Source organism: Cherax quadricarinatus, chromosome 6, assembly GCF_038502225.1.
Source record: "Cherax quadricarinatus isolate ZL_2023a chromosome 6, ASM3850222v1, whole genome shotgun sequence".
NCBI classification, from domain to species: domain Eukaryota; kingdom Metazoa; phylum Arthropoda; class Malacostraca; order Decapoda; family Parastacidae; genus Cherax; species Cherax quadricarinatus.
In genome coordinates, this window is record NC_091297.1 from 14,547,070 (window position 1) to 14,557,895 (window position 10,826).

Consider the following 10,826-nt stretch of genomic DNA (forward strand, 5'->3'; position numbering starts at 1 on the left):
TTTATAAACATAATTTAACTTGAGCTGTTTTACTCTTGCCTTCGACATTCAGCATGTCCAATAGTAATTAATCCTGGCTTACATTTTCTCTTGGTCCCATGCTTAGGATAGTTCTCTATTTTGTCCTAGGTGATTTGTAATCTTTTTTTTTTGTTAGAGCATAAATCCACAAAGAACAAAAATATTCTACATAACACTATAAATGCTAGACATAGGACCCTGCAAGCCTCACTAAATAGACACTGTGCCTGTCTATAGAGGTTTTTCAACTTGGCATTCGGTTTTTACTACGTTGTTCTCTCTTACTTTTCTTGACATAACTTGGGTTAAAGGAAATTTCCAAAAATTTCGCTGAAAATATTAAATATATTTACCCTTTTCAGGTTACTTTTTGTGCCAAAGCGTATGACTTATGTTTTCCCGACGTGTAGTGATAGTTTGTTGTCTAACATTTGCTGAAGGACTAGCTCCAGTGAGAGCACATTAGATAGTATATCTTGTGTCTTTACATGAGACTAGCGGAACTCTAATCTGCGTACAACAAAAGCTTATACTTTGCACTGATGGGCATATTATCCACATAACATAAAAATAATTAGGGACCCAAAATAGTTCTTTGGGAAGCCCCACATGCTATCCCCACGGGTTTTGATTCTGTATTATTATTCTTGACAATTTGTTTTCTGTTGCTCAGGTATGACAAACCAGTCTACAGAGTCTGTGCCGATAGCTTGTATTTTCTTACGTTATAATTGTTGACTGTATCGAATATGTTATTTTTAACTGGGCTATTAACCCTCCGAGGTTACTAATTCGAATAGTTAGTCTTATACTAAACAGGCATGCCCAAACGACTTATAGCTTTTAAAGTAAAAGGACACAAGTACAACTAATGTAACGTTTCTCTCTCCAGGAGCTTTATCAAGCCGTTACAAACAATACATGGACACAGGGTATATATAGGCTAGAGTGAGGTGTAATACTAGTGGTAGTAGTAGTAGTAAAATAAGTTGTAATAGTAGTAGTAATACAGTATGGTAAAACAATCAACTTGCACATAAGTAAAATCAAACTAAATAAAGGCATTGTTAGGTAAGACACATATGCAAAGGCAGCTTCATCATCTCTGAAATATCAGCAAAAATCCTCCTGTTAAATTACACATGTGCAACTTTTGGGTATCTTTGAGGAAATGTTTCGCCACAGTGGCTTCATCAGTCCATACGAAGGATAAACTTGAACAGGAGGAGAATGAGGTAATCAGTCCCTCAACCTTGAATCGATGTGGTCAGTCCATCAATCTTCGTATGGACTGATGAAGCCACTGTGTGGCGAAACGTTTCCTCAATAAGATACCCAAGAGTTGCACATGTGTCTAATTTAACAACGTGTCGGTTCTTTGAACCATTCATCCACAAAAATCCTCCTCAAAACAGTCAACCCTGCCATCACATAGTCTTTGTTACACAAGAACACAACAGAGAAGGAACACTGAAACAGACCTTCTCAGATCCAACCACCAACAGAAATGATTGTCTAACCTATTTTTTGGCCTTTTACTCATGTGCAAGTTGATTGTTCTACCATATTGTATTACTACTGTTATTACAACTTATATTACTACTACTACCACTAGTATTACACCTCATTCTAGCCTATATATACCCTCTATGTCCATGTATTGGCTCACGAAATCGTAATGACATGATTGCAAACAAACCATACCACGGATGGGGATAGAACCCGCGATCAGAGAGTCTTAGAACTCCAGACCGTCGCATTAGCCACTGGTTTGCCCATATATTGTTTGTAATGGCTCCTGGAGAGCGAAACGTTACCACAAAATGTCACATTATTTGTCGGTAATTCTACCAACATATTACGACTTCTAGTTCACACTACTGTTTCCTTATAGCTGCGAAATAATTGTGGACGCATCTGGCAGGTACCGTGATGTCAGTGGTTCACGCAGATAATGTGTGTCCATAGTTTGTACTCGCCTAATTGTGGTTGCAGTGGTCGATTCATAGCTCCTGGCCCCGCCTCTTTACTGGTCGTTACTAGGACGTTCTCTCCTTGCTTCATAAGCTTTATCATACCTCTTCTTAAAGCTGTGTATGGTTCCTACCTCCACTACATCACTTTCTGGACTCTTCCACTCCCTGACAACTCTAATTGAAGAAGTACTTCCTAACATCCCTGTGACTCGTCTGAGTCTTCAACTTCCAATTGTGACCCCTTGTTGCTGTATCCCATCTCTGGAACAGCCTGTCTGTCCACCTTGTCAGTTCCTCTCAGTATTTTATATGTCGTTATCATATGCCCCCCCCCCTCCTTTCTTCTGCCCTCCAGTGTAGTCAGGTCGATTTCCCTTAACCTTTCCTCGCAGGATATGTCCCTTAGCTCCTGGACTAGTCTCGTTTCAAACATTTGCATTTCTTGACGTGCTTGATCAGGTGTGGGTTCCAAACGGGTGCTGCATACTCCAGTATGGGTTTGACGTACACTGTGTACAGTCCTGAACGATTTACTGAGGTGTCGGAACGTTATTCTTAAGGTTTGTATGTACTAGTATGGCTGCAAATAATATCAAGGAGTTATCACAAGGTACATAGGCAAAGTTAGTAGTGAAGTTAGTCATGCCTTAGTGTAAAAGTATACTCGTATATGTGGAAGATGTTGAAGAGGAAGCGAGCATGATGGAGGGGAGGGAAGTCAGTGAATAGACACGAGTGTGTGGGAGGAAGTGAGTATACTCGTAAGTCAGAGACCAGTTTATTCACATACCAAGAGAGGCAAACATTCAAATTTGAGCGTTTCCTATTTTTCCTGTGCTGTCTCGTTGTCAGATGCAACGTGGCCTATTGTTTCTATATTGCTTACTTGTAGTTATGCGTTTTTATAGATGTATGTAAGTTAACGTAAATTATGAAAATAAAAAGATCGCGGATATAACGTCTGTTTTTCAACGTTTACTAACATGAAACTGTTGACGAGGGAGTGAGCAGGAGTGTGTGAGAGTAAGGTGGAGGGAGGGTGTTGTAAGACGAGGTTACCACCACCACCGAGGCTTGACTGACACATGCTACACCCATCCACACACACTGTTACTCCAACTATCACCTCCCCCCCCCCTCTTCAGATGTACGATAAACAAATGTTTTCCCCTATATCTCCCCCATTCTCTCTTCCCTCCCCCGCCTCTTTCTCCTCCCTTCCTCCCTCACTCCCCCTCAACCTCCTCCCGCTAAGTCCACCCTTCCTCCTGCTTAGCTCTTCTCCCTCCCGCCCCCTCCCTCCTTCACACTCCCTATCTTCCCTCACACCCGTTTCTCCCCTCCTTCCTCCCACCCTTCTCCCCTCTCTCCCTTCCTTCCTCCCACCCTCTTCCCCTCTCTCCCTCCTTTCTCCCACCCTCTTCCCCTCTCCCCTCCTTCCTCCCACCTTCTCCTTTCTCCCCTCCATTCTCCCACTCTCTACTATCCCTCCAATCCCAGCCTCAAATATTTTGCTGTCGTTGATTTTAGTTTAAGACATACAAAATGGAGGAATGTAACTTTTTAGCAAGTAGAACACGGTAGTGGTAAACAGTTTAGTCGGACGTTGCCACGGCTCGGTTCCACAAGTTACCATACGCGCCTCCATCATGTTACTTCTGGAGGTTACCTGGAGGTTATTCCGGGGATCAACGCCCCCGCGGCCCGGTCCATGATCAGGCCTCCCGATGGATCAGGGCCTGATCAACTAGGCTGTTACTGCTGGCCGCACGCAGTCCAACGTACGAGCCACAGCCCGGCTGATCCGGCACTGACTTTAGGTATCTGTCCAGCTCTCTCTTGAAGGCAGCCAGGGGTTTATTGGCAATTCCCATAATGCTTGATGGGAGGCTGTTGAACAGTCTTGGGCCCCGGACACTTATGGTGTTTTCCCTTAGTGTACCAATGGCGCCTCTACTTTTTATTGGGGGCATTTTGCATTGCCTGCCCAGTCTTTTACTTTCGTAGGGAGTGATTTCTGTGTGCAGATTTGGGACCATTCCTTCCAAGATTTTCCAAGTGTAGATTATGATATATCTTTCCCTCCTGCGTCCCAACGAGTACAAGTCAAGTGCTTCCAAGCGTTCCCAGTAGTTAAGGTGCTTGACAGAACTTATACGTGCAGTAAAGGATCTCTGTACACTCTCTAGATCTGCGATTTCACCTGCTTTGAATGGAGATGTTAATGTACAGCAGTATTCCAGCCTAGAGAGAACAAGTGATTTGAAAAGGATCATCATGGGCTTGGCATCTCTCGTTTTGAAAGTTCTCATTATCCATCCTATCATTTTCTTTGCACGTGCGATCGTGGCACTGTTGTGATCCTTGAAAGTGAGATCCTCAGACATTACTACTCCCAGGTCCCTTACATTATTTTTCCGCTCTATTGTATGGCCGGAGTCAGTAGTATACTCTGTTCTAGTTATTATCTCCTCCAGTTTTCCATAACGGAGTAGTTGGAATTTGTCCTCATTGAACATCATATTGTTTACCGTTGCCCACTGGAAAACTTTGTTTATATCTTGCATAGAAAGATGTAAACCATAGCACCGTGTCTTTTGTAGACGATACTAGAATCTCCATGAGTGTCATCCATTGAAGACATGGTAAATCTCTAAGTGGATATAAACCAAGTTTTCCAGTGGGCCGCGGAAAGCCGTACGTTCAATTACAACAAATTTCAGTTTCTCATTTATAGAGAACTTTAGGAAATACTAGCTAGAATGGAGCATACAACAAATTCTAGCCACACAGTAGACCGAGAAACTAATGTGAAGGACTTAGGAGTGTTAATGTCAGAGGATCTCACCTTCAGGGAACACAACAGTGTCATTATCACATCTATGAGGAAAATGATAGGAAGGATAATGAAAACTTTCAAAACAAGAAATGCCATGCAAATGATCCTCTTTAAGTCACTTGTTCTCTCTAGACTGGAATACTGCTGTACACGAGAAGCCCAGTTCAAGGCAGATGAAACAGCATTTATAAAGAATGTACAGAGAACCTTCACTGCACATATTAGTTCAGTCAAGCACCCTAATTACATGGAAAGTTGAAGTCCCTTGACCTGTACTCCCAGGAACGCAGGCGAGTAAGATGCATCATAATCTACACCTGGAAAATCCTACAAGGACTGGTCCCAAAACTGCATACAGATATCATACACTACGAAAGCAAAAGACTAAGCAGACGGTGCAACATACCACCAATGAAAAGCAGAGGCGCTATGAGTACGCTAAAAGTAAACACTAAGTGTCCGGGGCTAAGCCTGTTCAAATGCCTCCCATCATACATAAGGGGAATTACCAATTGACGCCTGACTGTCTTCGATAGGAAACTGGACAGACACCTAAAGTCAGTACCTGACCAGCCGGGCTGTGGCTCGTATGTTGGATTATGCGCGGCCAGCAGTAACAGCCTGGTTGATCAAGCCCTGATTCACTGGGAAGCCTGGTCGACGACCGGGCAGCGGGGGGCGTTGATCTACACCTGGAAGATTCTGGAGGGACTGGTTAGTAATTTCCACACAGAAATCACTCCCTACGAAAACAAAAGTCTGGCAGGCGATGTAACATACCCCAAGTGAAAAATAGGAGCGCCACTGGTACACTAAGAGAAAATAAGTGTCCGGGGCCCAGGACTATTCAGCATCCTCCCGCCAGCCATAAATGGCATTACTAATAAACCCCTGGTTGTCTTCAAGAGGGAGCTGGACAGATACCTAAAGTCGGTGCCGGATCAGCCGGCTGTGGTTCGTACGTTGGACTACGTGCGGCCAGCAGTAACAGCCTGGTTGATCGGGCCCTGATCCACCGAGAGGCCTGGTCGTGGACCGGGCCGCGGGGGCGTTGATCCCCGGAATACCCTCCAGGTAGGTAGGTAGACTCCTCTCTCTCCCCTCCTTCCTCCCATCCCTCTCCCCTCCTTCCTCCCATCCCTCTCCCCTCCTTCCTCCCATCCCTCTCCCCTCCTTCCTCCCATCCCTCTCCCCTCCGTCCGCCCCTCCCTCTCCCCTCCGTCCTCCCACCCCTCTCCCCTCCGTCCTCCCACCCCTCTCCCCTCCTTCCACCCTCTCCCCTCCTTCCTCCCACCCCTCTCCCCTCCTTCCTCCCACCCCTCACCGCTCCTTCCACCCCTCTCCCCTCTTTCCTCTCATCCCTCTTCCCTCTCATCCCTCTTCCCTCCTTCCACCCTCTCTTCCCTCCTTCCTCCCACCCCTCTCTCCTCCCTCCTTCCTCCCACCCCTCTCTCCTCCCTCCTTCCTCCCACCCCTCTCTCCCCCCTCCTTCCACCATCTCTTCCCTCCTTCCCTCCCACTCCTCTCTCCTCACACCCCTCTCCTCTCTGCCTTCCCACCCCTCCCTTCCACCGCTCCTTACCACCTCTCCCCCCACTCCTTACCACCTCTCCCCCACTCCCTCCCCTCCCCATACTGTCTTCGTATTACTATTAAGTAACATCTACGTAGTAATTGTAAATATTGTAGGTAGGAAGAGCAGTGCTATGTTAGGCTGCCAGGCTGCCGCGGTGGCTAGGTTACATCTAGTGTGTGGAAACCCACGGTACGTACACTCACTGTGTTCCTCAATGTGTGACCTTCACTATGTTCCTCAATGTGTGACCTTCACTATGTTCCTCAATGTGTGACCTTCACTATGTACCTCAATGTGTGGCCTTCACTATGTACATCAATGTGTGACCTTCACTATGTGCATCAATGTGACCTTCACTATGTACATCAATGTGACCTTCACTGTTCATCAATATGTGACCTTTACTATGTACATCAATGTGACCTTCACTATGTACATCAATATGTGGCCTTCACTATGTACATCAATATGTGACTTTCACTATGTACATCAATATGTGACTTTCACTATGTACATCAATATGTGACTTTCACTATGTACATCAATATGTGACTTTCACTATGTACATCAGTATGTGACTTTCACTATGTACATCAATATGTGACTTTCACTATGTACATCAATATGTGGCCTTCACTATGTACATCAATATGTGACTTTTACTATGTACATCAATATGTGGCCTTCACTATGTACATCAATATGTGACTTTCACTATGTACATCAATATGTGACTTTCACTATGTACATCAATATGTGACTTTCACTATGTACATCAATATGTGACTTTCACTATGTACATCAGTATGTGACTTTCACTATGTACATCAATATGTGACTTTCACTATGTACATCAATATGTGACTTTCACTATGTACATCAATATGTGGCCTTCACTATGTACATCAATATGTGACTTTCACTATGTACATCAATATGTGACTTTCACTATGTACGTCAATATGTGGCCTTCACTATGTACATCAATATGTGACCTTCACTATGTACATCAATATGTGACCTTCACTATGTACATCAATGTGACCTTCACTATGTACATCAATATGTGACCTTCACTATGTACATCAATGTGGCCTTCACTATGTACATCAATATGTGACCTTCACTATGTACATCAATATGTGACCTTCACTATGTACATCAATGTGACCTTCACTATGTACATCAATATGTGACCTTCACTATGTACATCAATATGTGACCTTCACTATGTACATCAATATGTGACCTTCACTATGTACATCAATATGTGACCTTTCACCATGATTGTATGTACAGGTTTCCTCTTTTCTCACCTCCTTTCCCTAGTTTTCTTTCTCTTTTTTTCCCTTCCTCTTCTTACCTTTCCCCTCTTCTCCCTCTCCTTCCTCTTTCCCTACACTAATATATATTTTCACTCCCCCCTCAATACATTTACTTCTGTGAAAAAAGACACTTATGTACAGTTCAGGACATTTATTAAAGGCAACGTTTCGCCACCAGTGGCTTCTTCAGTCCTAATAGGACTGAAGAAGTGTCTTTTTCCACATCTTGTCGGTATCACCATACCATTTCCTCACATTTACTTCTATGTGACTCTCGTTCAGGTGTTGTGCATTCATGATGCAGGACGTAAGAAAAGCTAGCACTACCTGGGATCATTTTGAATATCACCCCTGCCATTCCTTTTATCACATGCGTTGTACATATATATACTTGGATTAATATTTACCATCATTCCCAGTACATGAAGTGTGCAGAAGCATTCTATCAGTTTGTGATTTTTGGCTTAAATAACAACGCTCTTCTTGCCGAATAAGGCAAACGAAAATTTGTGTATGCAATAATTTCGCAAAAAATAATTCTGAACCTAACGAAAAAAAATTACTTTGTGTATTTCTTAATCTTCTTATCCTTGTAATTCTTTTTTTTTTCCAATTTATAAAGCCTGGTATTGAGACTGGTCCTCGAGGGGAAGGGGCGATTCCCAGGAGCTACTGACACCTGTAACAGACACAAAGGTTTATTTTATTCCACTGCCTCAATACGCTTTCTTGACGATGACGAAGGCGGAAGTTAGTGAGGTGATAGTAGCCTCCGTCTCGGTCTCTTACCTACCAACTGGTGCGCGTTGGATAACCTCGCTCCATACTCACCCACTTGTTTTGTGTAATAGAGAACTCAGCCTCTTTCAGCTGACCTGACTGACATCTTGATTCTGGCTTCCTAGTCCATCATACCTACTCGTGAAGCTGTTGACATGTTCCTCGACCACCCCGAGTTAGTGCTAAAGAAACACTTTCTACCATCTTTATAAATCGCATGTGTACTTAGCTTCCGACTGTGACCCTTATCTCTGGTCCTCTTTTCTCTAGGTAAGCCTGACTTTAGTGCTTGTTCCTCAGGATTTTATACATTTCAGTAATGTGTCTTTCCCTTTTCTCCTCTAAGGTCGTCAAGATTATATATATATATATATATATATATATATATATATATATATATATATATATATATATATATATATATATATATATAATGTCGTGCCGAATATGTAAAACTGGTCAATTAGCAAGAACTCATTTAAAATTAAGTCCTTTCTAAAATTTTCTCTTATACGTTTAAAGATATATTTTTTTCATTAATGTTGATGTAAAAATTTATAATTTTGCACCAAAAGGAACTTAGAAAACTTACCTAACCTTATTATAACAAGCGCAATTTATTTTAGCCTAACCCAACTAAATATATTTTAGATTTGTTTACAATAATTTAATACTAAACAAACACAGTGAAATATATTTTTTTCGTTAGGTTCAGAATGATTTTGGCGAAATTATTGCATACACAAATTTTCACTTGTCCTATATGGCAAGATGAGCGTTGCTATTTAAGCCAAGATCGCTGTCTGGGAATTAGCATGGAGTGTTAATGAGCACCAAGGCTTGCTGTAGTGTTTTAGAATCTCAGGTTAATGTGTTGAATGTGGTGGTTCTACTTCTTCAGGAGGAAAATAGAAGGCTGAAGCTTTGCCTAGATGGGTTTGGGAGTGGTTGGAGCTGGTAAGGACGAAAAGGTTACCAGTAGTGAGTTGGAGAATGGCAGCTGCTTTAAGTGGCTGCCACTCTCCAACTCACAATTCAGGAAGAAGGAAGATAAGGAAGGTTAATAGAGAAAATGTGAAGGTAGGAAATCGATTCTCTGTTCTCCAGGATGAGTGTACTTCAGTGGTTAGTGAGGTTAAAGGTACATTTGACTCCCCTGCTAATCAAGGTAAGAATATCTTGAATGTAGGAGATTCTCAGGTAAGATATATGAACCATGCTTTTTATAACTGAGATAGGAAGGTCAGACAGAGGGTGTGCCTCCCAGGAGCTGGTGTTGGTGATATAGTCAGCAGGTTGGATAATATTATGTCAGGAAACGGTAACAAGCCCATTATCTGTCTTAGTGCTGGTGAAAATGACATGGGGAAGGGTCGGAGACAGGAGCTGCTAGATAAGAACAGGTCAGCCATAGATGTAGTCAGGTCTAAGGGAACGATCCCAGCCACATGTAGCATCTTGCCTAGAAGGGGTGTGGACAATGAATGGATGTCTAGGGTAATTGGTATAAATTGCTGGCTAGGCAGGTATTGCAAGGAACTTGCAATCCCATTCATTGATAATTGGGACAAATTCTATGGCAAACATGATATGTATGCAAGGGATGGGGTTCATCTCTCTGGGGCTGGAGTGGTTGCATTAGCCAATTCAGTTGAGGAGGTCATTGATGACTTGTCTAGGAATTTAAACTGATAGATTATAGTGGTATGGGTGTTTGTGGGAAACAGTCAGGCTGCAGTATTAGGGATGAAAACAGCAGATATTACCAGGATACCTCAGGGATATGTTTAAAAGACAATATTCAAAATAAAGTTGCTAGTAAAGGCAAAGCAATTGATCAACAAACAAAGAGAGATAGTAGAGGGCAACGAGTGACTAGCTCCCTTAAGGTTTACTATACAAATAGTAGGAGTCTAAGAAATAAGATAGATGAGCTAAGATTACTTGCAAGTGCAGGTAATATAGATATTATTGCTATAACAGAGACCTGGTTCAACTTGAAAGATAGAGAAATGCCTTCTGAATGCAACATACAGGGTTATAAACTATTCCACACTGATAGGGTCAACAGGAAGGGTGGTGGAGTGGCGATGTATGTCAGAGATAATTTAAATTGTTGTGTTAGACAAGATATAAGATTAGAAACATCGGACACAGAATCTGTTTGGCTACAGTTTCTCGAGGGTCGTGAAAAATTAATTTTGGGTGTGATTTATAGGCCCCCAAACCTTGATAGGGAGTGCAGTAAGCTGTTATGGGACGAAATTCATAAGGCATCTAGATATGAAAATGTTGTGTTAATGGGAGAT